Genomic DNA, 15777 nt, shown 5'->3' with positions numbered 1-15777 from the left:
GCACAAATTTCTTCTCTGACAGTTCTGGAGGTTGAGATTATAAAATCAAGATGTTGGCTAGGCTGACTCCCTTCCAGAGGCTTCAGGGAAGAAGCTGTTTCCTTCCCCCTTTTCAGCTTCTAGAAGCTGCCTGCAGTCATTGGCTCATGATCCTGTCCTTATATCACTCTTAATCTCTTGCTTCCATTATCACATCTCCTACTTTTCTTTAACCATTTTTTTTCTTTTTTTTCTTTTTGGAGACGGAGTCATGCTTTGTCACCAGGCTGGAGTGCAGTGGCGCAATCTCAGCTGGGACTACAGGCAATCGCCGTCACACCCGGCTTTTTGTATTTTAGTAGAGACAGGGTTTCACCATGTTGGTCAGGATGGCCTCGATCTCCTGACCTCGTGATCTGCCTGCCTCGGCCTCCCGAAGTGCTGGGATTACAGGTGGAAGCCACTGCGCCGGGCTTCACCTTATCTCCCTCTTAAAAAGGCCGTTGGGATTATTCTAAGTCCACCTGGATAGCCAGGATGCTCTTCTCATCTCAAAGTCCTTAATCACAGCAATGATGTCTCTCTTGCTGTATTTTTTATATTCATAGTTTCAGAGAATAAAAATGTTGGCATCTTTTGAGGTGGGGAAGCATTATTCTGTCTATCATAGATCAAAGGAATTAGGCTGAATGAACAAAAGCCATACTCAAATGTTATATAGTGATGACTCCATTTATACAGCAAAATACCTGTTTATTATCAAAAAAGACAAAACTCAAAAATGTAGCTCAGATCTGCTAAATGGATTTTAGGTTTAGGCAAATTCAACCACCTTGTCACAGGTAATCCTAGCAAGGAGTTGCAGATACAAACTTGAGCTTTCTGCAGTCAGATTCATCCCCCAGAGAAAGGCAGAAGAAACTGCACTCCACATTCCAGGGTTTTCCAATCTGCTAATTACTCCATCTCCCAAGATACATTAGTGCCGTATGCCAACTGGGCATCCCTTGCATGAAAAGAAACAAAAGAGATAGGGAAGAACTATTCCTTTTAACAATTGTATTGTTCAATTTTGTTTAGGCTTAGCAGTGCATGAGCCTCCTATACTTTTTGAAGGTTGCACATATTTCACAATAAAATTAAAATTTAAAATAATCAAGAGAAGGCCCTAAGACTGTAAGAAGTACACTGTGGAGGGCTTTCCTGACAGTTCTAAATTTGAGACTTTTGAGGGTATAAAATGGAAAGCAATTGAGACTTTGTAATCAGGGAAGTAACAAGTTCAGAGCTGCACTGGGAGATGACTGCAATGACTGTATAAGATAAGGATGAATACTGAGCGTGGATAACAAGATCAGCAAGAAGATTGCCATTGTTCCACCAGGACTAGGTTAGTGACCACAGGAGTGGGAAGCAGGGAGACTTAGGAGTATATTGTGATATACTAGGGAATAGTATATCAGTGTTAGGAAATGTCAGCTTTGTAAGTTTTTATCAAGCAGCTCCTGGTATAGTGTATGTGTTCAATAAGACATGGAAACAGATTAGTTGTATGAAGAAGGGAGCATTAAAGGTGAGGTTAAGATTTAATAATATGGGGAATTTTGGGATCATTAATATGAAGAAATTAGGAGGAGGGGTGTTAGTGGATGAGAGAACCAACTGTGAGGTTTAGACAGTCTTTGCCAGCTTAAGTTTGTATCTAGCCACATAGATAGATGAAGCATTAACTTATAATACATTATTTTAAGATAAATCAAAAGCTCCCCATGTTCCATGAATATCGGTTATCATATCCCTGCTGTTTAAGACTTTCACCAAAATTTCTTGTTTATCATAGATCTCACTTATTTTTCAGGATTAATTTTACTCCTACATATGGTAATAGTTTCTATTGAGATAATCAATGAAATCTTTGTGTCCATTATAAAATGATAGGTAGTTATTACCAGTCTTTAGGAAAGCTCTCATTTTTTGTGTGTTTCACATGAAACAGTGTTCTGCTCTATTGCTCTGAGTATGGCTGGCACAGAAAGAGTTAAGTGGGGGAGGAAAACTCTTGGTTTCTGTATTTGCTTGTAAAATGGCATTCTGTTCTATTACTGGAAGAGCCTAGCTGGAGAAAAACAAGCAGGGCCAGAGTGCAACAGCGGCTGGACAGGTAGAGAGCAGCAGTCAAGGAGCATTCAGGGCACAAGGTAAGAGATTCACATTGCTTTTTTGTTTGTTTTCTTAATGTTCACCATTCTTTTCTTATACTATATTAGTAGTGAGAAAGCACTAATATATAATATAAGTATATCTGAAGCTGTGAAATATGGAAATGGATTTTCTGTGACTATCAGTGTCTGAAAACAAGCATGGATAGGCTGCTGTATGACCCTTGAGACCTGTGGTGATGGGCATGATCCCCTTCTTGACGGGTCCTCAGTAAACTCAACACTCTACAAACACAGTATGCTGTTGTGACTGGAAAGGGGTCCCAATCCAGACCCCAAAAGAGTGTTTGTGGATCTCAAGCAAGAAGGAATTTGAGGCTAATCCATAGAATAAAATGAAAGCAAGTTTATTAAGAAAGTAAAGAAATAATCCATAGGCAGAGCAGAAGCATGGGCCTCTGCCCCTTTTTATGGTTATTTCTTGATTATATGCTAAACAAGGGGTGGATTGTTCATGAATTTCCTGGAGAAAACATGGGTAATTCCAGAACTGAGGGTTCCTAAACTTTTTAGATCATATGGGGTAATTTCCAGACGTGGCCATGACATTTGTAAACTGTCCTGGTGCTGATGGGAGTGTAGCAGTGAGGATGACCAGAGGTCACTCCCATCACCATTTTGATTTTGGTGGGTTTTAGCTGTTTCTTTACTCCAATCTGTTTTATCAGCAAGGTCTTTATGACCTGTATCTTGTACCAACCTCCTATCTCATCCTGTGACTTAGAATGCCTAACTATCTGGGACTACAGCCTAGTAGGTCTCAGCCTTTTTTACCCAGCGTCTGTTCAAGATGGAGTTGCTCTGGTTCAAATGCCTCTGACACTATGAGGGTGCTTTGGCAGGAATTATCTTTGGACCACTTTGGCTTTGATCTCCCGGGGAGTGATCATGTCATAGAAATGGAAGTAAGCATGTATTTTGTCTCTCCAACTGAACTGTTCAGAAACAGTTAATAATTTCATAATATTATTACTAATAATTGTAACAGTATGTGGTTAATTGAGGTTCTATGTGCATTTATTTCACAGTGTCTTAATTTTCACATGAAGCCTATGTTTCAGGGGTTGTTACGCCTGCTTTACAGATTAACAAACTGAAATGTTAAATAACCTAAATAACCTTGCCTAAGAGCTTATGAGAGGGTTGGGGCTGGAATTAGAACCTGGTCTGTCTAACTTCAGCACTCAGGTGCCAAAACACTGTGAGAAATAGAGGTAGTTTATTTCTTAAATGATAAAACCATTTAAATGTTCCAAGTATCATACCTAGCATTTAGTAGAGACTCAGTACATTTTAGTTCTCAATTTCTCTTTGAAACAATTAACTAATTAACAAAACAAACAAAAATGTGCCTCAGTTCCAAATTAGAGTGATATGTGAAACTCAAAGACATAGTAAAATAATGGACTTTAGGAATTTAGGAGCTCCAGATGGCAACCAAGAAGTCTAGGGTGAGGACTCCTCCAGAGTAACCAGAAGAGTTATGCTAGACACATCCGAGGCAAGGAAGGAGAGGGCAGGAGGAGGCTGTGAGGGAGGCAGTGACCACTAACGGGGGAAATGGGCAGAGAGAGAATCCAGATGGCCACAATAACCAAAGAACACGTTAGAAGAGCTAATGTCTATTATTCAAGACTAAGTTGTCTCCAATTCTGAAGTATCAGAAAGTCTTCTCGCTGTACCCTGACACCATTATGAACACTCAAAATTTGAGTAAAAATTTGCCACCTACAAAGACCCTGGGCAGTTAGAGTTTTTCCTAAAGCCTGAAGGAGGATGGGTGGTCCACCCATGCAGTTAAAGGTATTGAAGACAAACGATATCCAGTAACAGCAGGAAGCAGGCTGTTCTCTTGGCCATTCTGCAGTAGACACAGATGAGCCTTCCTTTCCCATTGAGCTAGAAGGTGACCCTTTATGTCAGAATGAAAGAAACCCAACCCTGCTGGTTCTGTGAAAGGAGACTTCTAGGAGGCAGGTCTATACAATTGTTCCCATGCTGTCCTGTCCTCATGCCTAACCAGGGACCACTACTTGGGGCAGACACCATACATCCTTGAACAACTAACAGGGCTTGGTTTCCAGCAGCCTTGAGGGAGGTTGGGTAAAATGTTTTGTCAAGATGAATTCCCCTGCAATCATGAGCCCGATGCCACACCATCTCTAAATGGCTGTTTCCCGCATGTAGTGTCAGGTTTTCCTTTTCTCTTTTCCCCTAATCCTCTAGGACTGTCCGTAAGTGGAAGCATCTACTGAGGCTTAGACGACTATAACCATGAATATCAATAAGATCCGCGATCCTTCTCAGCATCGGTGAGTGTGCCGGGGCCATTTCCCAGCTCTTGGAGAGACGAGGGGCTATTATGCTCTTGCACTTTTTAACTTCCTGTTCTGTAGAGACAGCGATCACACATTGCCATAATTCCATTAGTTAATGAATACTCTGAGAACTTGTCCATCATAAAGATACACTTAAAAGTTAATCAATTATCTCTTCTCTTCATGTTTTTTCATGTTTCTTATACCTTCTCATTTAACTGAAACTATACTGGAAATATATGATTAATTCTTGAATTTAAAATTTTCATGTGATTATATAGACAGGTTGAGAAAGGAAAAAAGTATTTCTGATTTTTCCCCTGTTTTGCTCCATATTCCCATTTTCAAGTTTTCGAGGAGTGTGGTCTAGTGGGGAAATTGCAAATTTGAGATAAGCAGTTCACCTCTGCCCCATGGCAAGCTGATGATTTTTTTTTTTTTTTTTGAGATGGAGTCTCACTCTGTTACCCAGGCTGGCTTGCAGTGGGGCACGATCTCTGCTCACTGCAGCCTTCACCTACTGGGTTCAAGCAATTCACCTTCCTCAGCCTCCCTAGTGGCTAGGATAACAGGGTTGCACCACCATACCCAGTTAATTTTTTTTTTTTTGTATTTTTAGTAGAGACAGGGTTTCACCATATTGGCCAGTCTGGTCTAGAACTCCTGAACTTCAAGTGATCTGCCCGCCTGGGCCTCCCAAAGTGCTGGGATTACAGGCCACCACACCTGGCCAGGCTGATGACTTTTGTGCTCTTCTTTGCTGAGCCTACACTGGGCCTCAGAACCCTAATCAATTCAGGAAACCAGGCAAACATTAGCAATCAATCCGTTTCCAGAGGTAGATGTAATTAGCCAATTTCCATCTAATAGGAGGAAACCCTAAGTTAGGACTGGAGTATCAAACTCATTTCTTTCAGTAGCTAGCTGTGACTTTAGGCAAATTACTTAACTTCACTTTGCCTGTATCCGTCCTGATCTTTACATGGAGAGACTTCAGTAGCATTATGTCATGTGAGCATTTGACTTTGCAAATTCGACTACACATATTCAGCAAATAACAGCAGTGATAGTTTTCCTACCACAAAGCCCCAAATGCATATAAACTACTACTTCCGGTACTCAACCACAAAAAAAAAAAAAAAAAAAAAGTAATCTTTTTCAATGCAGTAGGAAAACTGGTTAGATTGCCCTCATAAGGAAGACGAAGTAAACACAAAATCAGTTGTGCTACATTTTATGAGCTTTTAAAGAGATTTTTGAAGGGCAATTTTAATTCTACACAATTTTTGCCTGATGTGCTGATTTTAGATTTAATCTCATTTAAGTAATGAATGCACTCTAGTAAATGTCAGAGCTAATGAGTGGCTGTGAGGTTAAGTGAACAAGAGGGGTGATAGCACTTTTGAAAGTTAAAAAAAATGTACTACCCAAATACATGGCTATAGTGTGATGATGGAGGTGGTGATAATAAGAAAGACACCCTGGGCACCCTGAGTGTCAAGAGAAGATTAACATTTTGCTAATGAGACATCATCATCTGTGGTCACCAGCTGATATAGTTTGGATATTTGTCCCGCTCAAATCTCAAATTGAATTGTAATCCCTAATATCGGAGGTAGGGCCTGGTGGGAGGCGACTGGATCATGGTGGTGGGTATCTCATAAGTAAATTTCACTATCCACATGGTGCTCTCCTCATGATAGTGAGTTCTCACGAGATCTGGCTGTTTAAAAGTGTGTGGAACCGGCCAGGCATGGTGGCTCATGCCTGTAATCCCAACACTTCGGGAGGTCCAGGTCGGGGGATCACGAGGTCAGGAGATTGAGACTATCCTGGCTAACATGGTGAAACCCTGTCTCTACTAAAAATACAAAAAATTAGCCGGCCATGGTGTCATGTGCCTGTAGTCCCAGCTATCGGGGAGGCTGAGGCAGGAGAATCACTTGAACTCGGGAGGCCGAGGCTGCAGTGAGCCGAGATGGTGCCACTGCACTCCAGCCTGGGTGACAGAGTGAGACTCTGTCTCAAAAAAAAAAAAAAAGTGTGTGGTACCTGGCTCACTCACTCTTGCTCATGGTATGCCTACTCCCACTTCACCTTCTACCATTATTATAAACCTCTTGAAGCCTCCCCAGAAGCAGATGCCATTATGCTTCCTGTATAGCCTGCAGAACTGTGAGCCCATTAAACCTCCTTTCTCTACAAATTACCTAGTTTCAGGTATTTCTTTATAGCAATGCAAGAACAGCCTAATACACCACCTAAAAACCATTGCATTTGGTTTTCCTTAAAGTGATCCCCCCATGGATTCTCTCACATTCTCTTCATAACTCCATGAACTCCTAGAGAATCCCTGAGGTAGAGTCTCACCTTCCTACAATCAGTTCAGTAATTTAAAGGTGACACTGAGGGAAGGTAGGAAGAGGTTGGATGTGTGCATGAACTTCCAAAAACTGTGCTGTCGTGCTGGAAGATAACCTGAAGATCCTGGAGATGTTGTACCAAGAGAGAACTCAGACATGCTGCCCCTTCAACACATGCAGCAATAGATGAATGGGTTGGTTTATTGATTCCAAGTCTGGGGGTTGTTTGGGCATTAGCAACATGAATAGGGTTGTGTAGAAATCAGCCAAGGGCAGAGCCCAGGAGAAATGGAGATCTTCTTTCAAACACTGAGGATGAAACATCAACCAGACCATCTTAGCTCCAAGATGATGGAAAAGATCTTAGCACTGATTGCAAGAAATAGTGAAATCTACAAAGGAAAGCCAGTGTTGACCTAAAGACGGGATTCTCTAAGAAAGCAGGGACTTAGAAAGGATCAGAAGGCTCAGAACACATCCTGGCATAAAATTAGGGAACGCACGGGATGGATGAAAGGCCCCATCTCAGAAACTTTACAGGAGTTACTAGAAAGCCATGATGGATTAAGACAGAAGTTAATTATCATGGGTTTCACAAATGAACCCAATCCAAAATAGACATCAATCTAACATGCCAAAAGATTGGGGATGGAAATCAGAAAATGGTCATCATTGGCCACGAATTTCTAAGTTGCTGGAAATAAAACAAAGATCGTGACAATCACCATGTTGGTCACATGGCTTTGGATTCATTAAGAAAACCATAAATCCAGTTCTGGGGCCTAGAAAATAAATTCCTCAAGAATCAAGGGTGGGATAGATGATGAATGCCACTGCAGGCATAATATAAGCATTTTCACCTTGCAGCTACAAGGAGTAACTCTGTGGTTTCCAGTAATTTTCAAACTCCCCCGATTGATAACTTGCTGATTGGTTGCCACCCAGATGTCTGTCCATACCAGAAAGCAGTATTAGGGAAGAGAAAAAATAAAGGAATATTAGGCAAAGAAACTTTTAGCATTTAGAGGAACACGAAATGTGACTAAGCTGTCTCCAATCCCCTGAAATTCATTTTTTTTTTTTTCTGAAGATAGATATTCCTTAGTAGTAAGGAGTGTGTGTGTGAGTGTGTCTGTGTGTGTGTGTATAGGGTTTTTGGTTAGTTTTATTTTACTGTGCTATAGCTATTTAAAACATTATTCAGAGAATTCTGAGTACTTTTTTAATGGTAGGACTCAAAAATACTGGCAGGCACAAACTTACCCCATTTTCTAGGAAATCTTTTAGTGTTCAAGCCTTCTTTCGTGTTTTAAAAATCATACTAAAGAATTTCAAGCAGGCCGGGCGCACTGACTCACGCCTATAATCCTAGCACTTTGGGAGCCCAAGACAGGCGGATCACCTGAGGTCAGGAGTTCAAGACCAGCCTGGCCAACATGGTGAAACCCGTCTCTACTAAAAATACAAAAATTAGCCAGGTGTCGTGGCACATGCATGTAGTCCCAGCTACTTGGGAGGGTGAGACAGGAGAGGCACTTGAACCTGGGAGGCGGAGGTTGCAGTGAGCTGAGATTGTGCCACTGCACTCCAGCCTGGGTGAAGGAGCAAGACTCCATCTCAAAAAACAAAAAAAGAAAAGAATTTCAAGGAGACTTAAGTTACAATAAAAGACAATTTATAACATTTGACTGTTTTACACACACACACACATACACACACACATACACACACAGACCCTTCTCTGCTTTTATAATTTCCGTTGCAAAGAAATTAAAGAGATTTGGCAGAAACCCCAAATACATCTAGGTGGTGATCTATTAAATTTATGCCCAGATGAAAATGTATAAAATCATATTTTGCAAATTTAAATTTTATTAGGCCATTTCAATGTTTTTTTTCTTTCATCTTTCTGAAATCTAATACCTCTTTCTTACAATGATTCTTCTAACACCACACGTGGAAATGCTACTCACAGATCTGACAGAATATGGCTCCCAATTTACACGAATAGTTCTATTGCAAAAAAGATACAGACTATGGGAATCATGTAAAAAATGCTGTCCTTTGAAGACTGGTTTTAATGTTTCATTTAATAATTCATTTAAAAATTTTTGCATACAGACAGCTAATGTTCTCCCTCACATTCTGCCTGTTATCTGAGATCCCATATATATGTATATAAAGCTAAACTGGGTTAAATAGACCCATTTCAATTAAGAAATGTCTTAGAGGTGTAAATGAACACACGATTGAACAGGCAAGCAACCGCACAGGCACTGCACAGGAAACACCCCTACCTCACACCTTTAGTTCAGTGCACTCCCTCATTAACACTATGATGACCCATTTCTAATGCTTGGCTGTTGCCAGAAATGAGAATCATATTCGCCAGCCTTGTAAAGCCAAAAATGAATAACGATAATAATTTTTTAAAAACCTGGCCATGATGATCTTTCATTTAAAATAAATACTAGCAAAAGAAGTGCTTTCCTTTAAAATATCCAAAGAAGGTATTTATTCACCCAGCATTTATCAAAATGACTTTTAAACAATGTAAAGAGACTCTTTTTTAAGATGTGTATTATTGGGACAATACTCTGATTTAGTGTGATCTGGGGTTTAGGAATCTGCCTGTTAAAAAAATACCCTCAGGTGACTCTAATCCAGGTAATCTTTGATTACTGGTTTAAGAAATCCCATCTTCTAAAATGCTTCAAGGGGGAAAGTTATGTTAGCTTTCAGGCTTAATTTGCTAGAATATTTTCTTGCTTTTTAGACATCAGCCTAGTTCAATTACTCCACAAGGATAGAACTCCATGGAAACTTACCCCAAAATAAATGAAAATGAAGGACAGAGTATAAAATATTTTTTTGGAAAATTATGCCCAGTTTTCTTTTGGTCTGCCATATGATATCTTTTAGATCTCATTCTTTTTTAAGATCTCCAAATTAGCATTTCTTTAAATAAAATATTTCAAAGTATTTGATTTAAGGGAGTTCTCGGAGATAAATTTTTTTTAATGCTTTTATTGTTTCCAAGTGTTAGAGAACCTGAAAATAATTTCGATTCTACAGAAATGTTCTAAATTTATTTCTATTTTTCCACATTCATTAGCAGGTCATCTCTGCATAAAGCTCATGAGAAAGGAAATACTTATGCTAATGTTTGTATATTATACTGAACACAATAACGTTTACATGCTTACATTTCCACTGTATTTTTGAGCAAATATATGACAAAACAACAATTGTTATAATAGTAGAATGGTAGTGGCAATAATTAATATTTTTGGAGCAATTACTGCATTCAAGGCATGGTGTTAATTACTTTACATGCATTATCTAAGGTATTTGTCTTAACAAACTCATAAGGAAGGTAAAGCTTTATTTTAACTTATGGGGAGAAAACTAACGTTTACAGAAGTTAAGTAACTTGCCCATGATCACGGAGATTGTAAATGACGCAGCAGGGACATAAACCTTCAGGCTGCCTGCCTCAAACGCCCTTGCTTTTAACCACTCTGTGGTCCATGGGTCAGCAGTCAGTAAAATAACTGTCAATGCAGTTAAACTCTGATACTGTATTTACAGTATTAAGCCAAATGCCTTCAGCTGCTAAAGCCTGCTAGATACAGTTCAGGATTTTCATGCCACCCTAACATTGCCTAACACTGATCACTCATGCAACATCCCAAATGACATTTTAGAAACTGTTTCACACAGTTATCCTTAATAAATATATTTCCGAAATTTTTTATAAGCAAAATATTTAATCAGTGGGGATGAGGCGAATCTCTCTCTTGCTTGGTTTCTCCTTACTAGTTTAGGTGCCTCCTAGTTGACAACACTGAGGTCATTACCTTGGAACAGAAAGACAATTCGAGGAAGAGGCCGTCACTGGGATGGCTTTGCATTCTCCACTCCAAATAAATTTCTTCCTCTTTCTCCAAGCTGAGTAGTGAAGCTAAAGTCCTCTCATTTCATATTGGAGGCAAATCTTAAAATTCAAACACTGAAGATTCCTAAAATAAAAAGACTTAATTAAGGACCTATCAGATCCTCTCTAGGAATAGGCTTCAGTGTGTAGGAGTGAGCAGAATGTGACTGGATGGCAGTGGGGGAAATTAGATGAAAGAGTATGGAAACAGAACAATCTCACCTAGTTCACTAGGTACCTAGGTACCCTTTGGTTGTCCTGTCAGAGCAGATCCAGGCATGTTACCTCCATAAAGGTATTCAAGACTTGTATGGTGTCAACTCCATCCCTTGGGCTTTGTCAACTGTAAATGAAACTGATATAGGTTTCTATACAGCTTGTGTTTAGATGCTTTCCTCAGTTTGGTAGGAGTGTTTTTTAAATCACAATATGAATGTCTTTTATGTAAGCTACAACTCAATTAATTCCTATTTCAATTAAGGATGAGGATGAGTTTGTCTTCTTCTTTTTTTTCAAATGACAACTATATAAGGAAGAAATACATTTTTCTTTCTACCCAGACTACTGGACTAGCAGAATATTTAAATTATCTTATCTCATTTTCCTAGTACAATTATCTTTCTCCTTCTAACAATCTCAATAAAATGTCTTTAACTGCTCTGTGCTAACTGTATCAGTTTTTCCTGAGTTCTTTGAAATTATGTTTTAGAAATTTGGGTGGGTATATGTATATACACATGTGTTTGTATGTGTGTATATAATTTTCACATAAATACAGTCAGGTGACAAGGCAAGTCCATGTGTAAAGTAAAATATGTGAGACAAATGGAAAATACTCAGTTATTTGGATAGATACGTATCTAGAAGTTACCATGGAGATTTTCTGAATTCATTACAACATAATGGGCAAGCAGAGATTTAGGCTGGCATATGGATAGAGGCACTTACTAGCTAATAGAATTCCTTCATGTTTCTTCATTGTACCTAATAATGTACTATTTGGTATAATTTAAAATTTATAAATGGTTGATGAGTAATTGTTATTTCATATTTGTATATCAAAATGCAGTGGTGGTGGTAATAATTTGATGCAAATCTTTTAACTTTGTCCTTAACCATTACTTTCTCATCACTAGTTGTAATATGAATGATCAGAGTTCGTGAAGATGGTAATTTTACTTGAAAAATTATAGTTTTATCAAGGTAACAATAAAGAAAAAGCTCTCTCTCTCTGTCTGAAGATTTTCTTCTTTTCTCCCTTGTAGCAAATTTGTAACTTTTCTATTAAGCTGTGACATTTTGTACCTCAGAGAAGAATGAGAGTACTGATATTTGGATGGTTTCATTTTCTATCATTTCATACAAATTGAACTCATTTTCACCATCTCTGAAGAATATTCTTTTTAATGTGTGTGTTGTACTTGTATCATGTTCAAAATAGATGCCTTTGGACCTACAGAGTAAATCTAAAATAAAGCCTTGTGTTCATTCATATTATCACTCTGTGTTTGTAGGTGATTGGGTAGCTGGAGGGATATACAATTTGGTAAGTTTTATTCACTACAATCTAATTAAGGTTTAATCTTTTCAGTAATGTGATATGTGTGGCTCAGAATGACGTCAGTCTTGTCCTTGAGGACTGCTGGGCTGTAGTCTCCGGAACCGTGGCTCTACTCTGAGACCCATTCCACTCCATAGCTGAGTCCTAGCCAAGAAGAGTTATTTCTAAAGCTGCTGATACAGGGGTTCCCACAAGATTGCAGCAGCCCATCTCTTGCTCATGACTTGGCTGAATTTCCTGTTAAATGGAGTATTGCTCATTCTTTCACAGGGTCATCTCTCTCCTCCAACCAGTACCATGGTCACTTATGCAACTGCCAATAGCTGAGGTCCTATTCTTTTGCCATTGCTAATTCCCACTGCTTGTTCAAACCTATCGAACATGCAGAGGCAGATGTTTTAGTCTGTTTGTGCTGCTATAACAAAATACCTAAGAATGGGTGATTTATGAAAAACAGAAATTTATTTTCTCACAGTTGTAGAGACTGGGAAGTTCAAGATCAAGGTACTAGTAGGTTATCTGGTGAGAACTGCTCTCTGCTTTCAAGATGGCACCTTGTTCTTGCATCCTTCAGAGGGAAGGAATGCTGTATCCTCACAAAGTGAAAGGCAGAAGGGTAAGCCAGCCCAGTTCTGTGCAAAGCCTCTTTCATAAAGGCCTTAATCCCATTAATAAGAGGAGGAGTCCTCAAGACCTAATCACCTCTTAAAGGTCCTACTTCTTAATACCATTATATTGGCCACTAAGTTTTAACACATGTATTTTGGAAGGGACATATTCAAATCATAGCAGAAGGTATGGTGGTAGAGATGGGGAATGAGTTAAAAGAGCACAAAACTCTTGAGCCAGAATTCAAACTATTTAACTTAGATCTCCAATGGACACAAAAAATTCTTTTTTCTCTTGCCCTTTTGCTTTGGGTAATGCATTTCCTTTCTCTCTGCCATTATCACAACCCACATCGCACACTCAAGTATGGATATGTTACCATAGTCAGTAGCAGAGTTCCTTGCTGGTAGAAGGCAAGTTGAGATGCAACAAAAGAATTGGTGCCATTCTTAAAGTTTTGTGAAATAAGTTAAGAGCCAAAGGGATTAATGTATACTGGCTAATGACATAAAATTCCAAGCATGTCTATTCAATAAGTACTAAATAAATATTGTTCAAGATCAAATCATTTGTTCAAACTGAAAGATTAAATTCATTTAAAAATCTATTCTTTGAGAAGTCATCATTTGAGAAAAACCTGCTAGACTAGAATAGGCATGTTACAGAGCTTCATAAAGTGTTATTTAAAAATGTACTAAAGTGTGTAACAACATGTGTCTAGCAAAAACCATGAAAGCTCCATTTGGTTACAACTGTGTATGCAAATGTGTGTGTGTGTCTGTGTCAGATGTGATATGGGTAAGGAAAGGTGGTGAGAAAAACTACAGTTTTCTCCCCTAATCTTTGATATAAACTTTTATACTTCTATAAGGGAGGGCTTCTTATGTATATAATTATTTGAAAATATGAGCAGCATAGTGTAGGAGAAAGAACCTAGGATTTAGAATCATAAGAGTTGGGTTCAAATTCTACCTTTATGGTTTCATAGGGATCTCATACCTTAAACTTTTTTAGTCTTTTTGAAGGTGACAATAAAACCTGTGTCCCAGGATTATAGTGAGGGTCAGAAGAGATCATCTATGCATAAATCCCTAATAAATGTTCTTGTGCTTTTATTGTTACTATCATAAATATTGTGTTGTTTTTATCATGAATATCACTTTGATTTTCTCAATCAGATTCTGATGGGTTGTAATGTTCTGTGAAATTATGAATACATCTTTCTATGAAGAACTGCCTGAGACTGGGTAATTTATACAGGCAAGATGTTTACTTAACTCACAGTTCCACATTGTTGGGGAGGCCTTAGGAAAAGTACAATCATGGTGGAAGGCAAAGGAGAAGCAGGCACCTTCTTCACAGGGTGGCAGGGCAGAGTGAGTACATGCAGGGGAAATGCCAGATGCTTATAAAACCATCAGATCTCATGAGACTCACTCACTATCACCAGAACAGCATGGCAGAAACTGCCCCCATGATCCAATTAACTCCACCTGCCTCCACCCTTGACATGCAGGGATTAAAATTCAAGATGAGATTTTGGGTGGGGACACAGCCAAACCATACCAACCCACTCCCCAACTCTACCTCCATGCCTTCTGCTGTGGTTTCAGTGTGTCCCCTCCAAAATACGTGTATACGTTTTCTCACCACCTTCCCTTACATCACACCTGACATGAGATACACATACATTTGCATAACAACTGTAGTCAAATGGAACCTGTATTAGTCCATTTTCACATTGCTGATAAAGATATACCCAAGATTGGGTAATTTATAAAGAAAAAGAGATTTAATGGACTCACAATTCCACACGGCTGGGGAGGCCTCACAATCATGGTGGAAGGCAAAAGGCACATCTCACATGGCATCTGACAAGAGAGTGAGAGTCAAGTGAAAGTGGAAACTCCTTATAAAACCATCAGCTTTCGTGAGACTTATTCACTGTCACAATAACAGTATGGGGGAAACCACTCTCATTATTCAATGATCTCCCACCAGGTCCCTCCCACAACATGTGGGAATTATGGGAACTACAATTCAAGATGAGATTTGGGTGGGGACACAGCCAAACCATATCAGAGCCTTCATGTCTTTTGTTACAGTTACATGTTGTTACATATTTCAGTACATGTATTTTTTATAACCCTTTATGAAGTTCTGTGGCATTCCTATTCTAATCTAACAAGTATACATATATATGCATATATATATATTTGATATTGGGATATAAATGTTTATCATTAAAATTAATTTGACCTTAGAAAGGAGCTTATTTTTTTAATAATGAAAGGGAGAAATAAAGGCTCATAGGGAAAAAAGGGTAGAAATAGGGAAAATGAAGAAAATAAACAGGAAGGAAGGAAGCGACTGGTTAACCATATGCCAATACAAGGTGCAGGAGACTTTTAAATATGTTCTCAACAATCTGAAAGGTCATAATTTTATCTCTTGTGACTTGAATAATCTAAAATTAAGAAAGGTCATCTGCCCATGTCAAAGCCTAAATTAAGCTCCATCTGGCTCATCCCAGATGTCCTATTTGTCTTCGTGTCCCTGCAGTAGCTAGCACACTGGGGATAGCGAGTAAAAACACAAAGGAATTAAGAACTCTTTGAAGGAGAGGAGGAAGTCAAGCTTTCCTCTTTACCCCCAGGATATTATATAAAATGTTGAAGGAACTTCACCAAGTCCTCTCCCATATTACACTTCAGACATTTTAAGATAATAAAAAATAGAAGGCTTTCCTCCCTGGGGGTTTTCAATGGTTGATTTTCCACTTCACCTTCCT

Source organism: Papio anubis, chromosome 10 (genome assembly GCF_008728515.1).
Source record: "Papio anubis isolate 15944 chromosome 10, Panubis1.0, whole genome shotgun sequence".
Taxonomy (NCBI): Eukaryota; Metazoa; Chordata; class Mammalia; order Primates; family Cercopithecidae; genus Papio; species Papio anubis.
The sequence above is the reverse complement of the archived record's forward strand: the minus strand, read 5'-3'. Positions refer to the sequence as shown.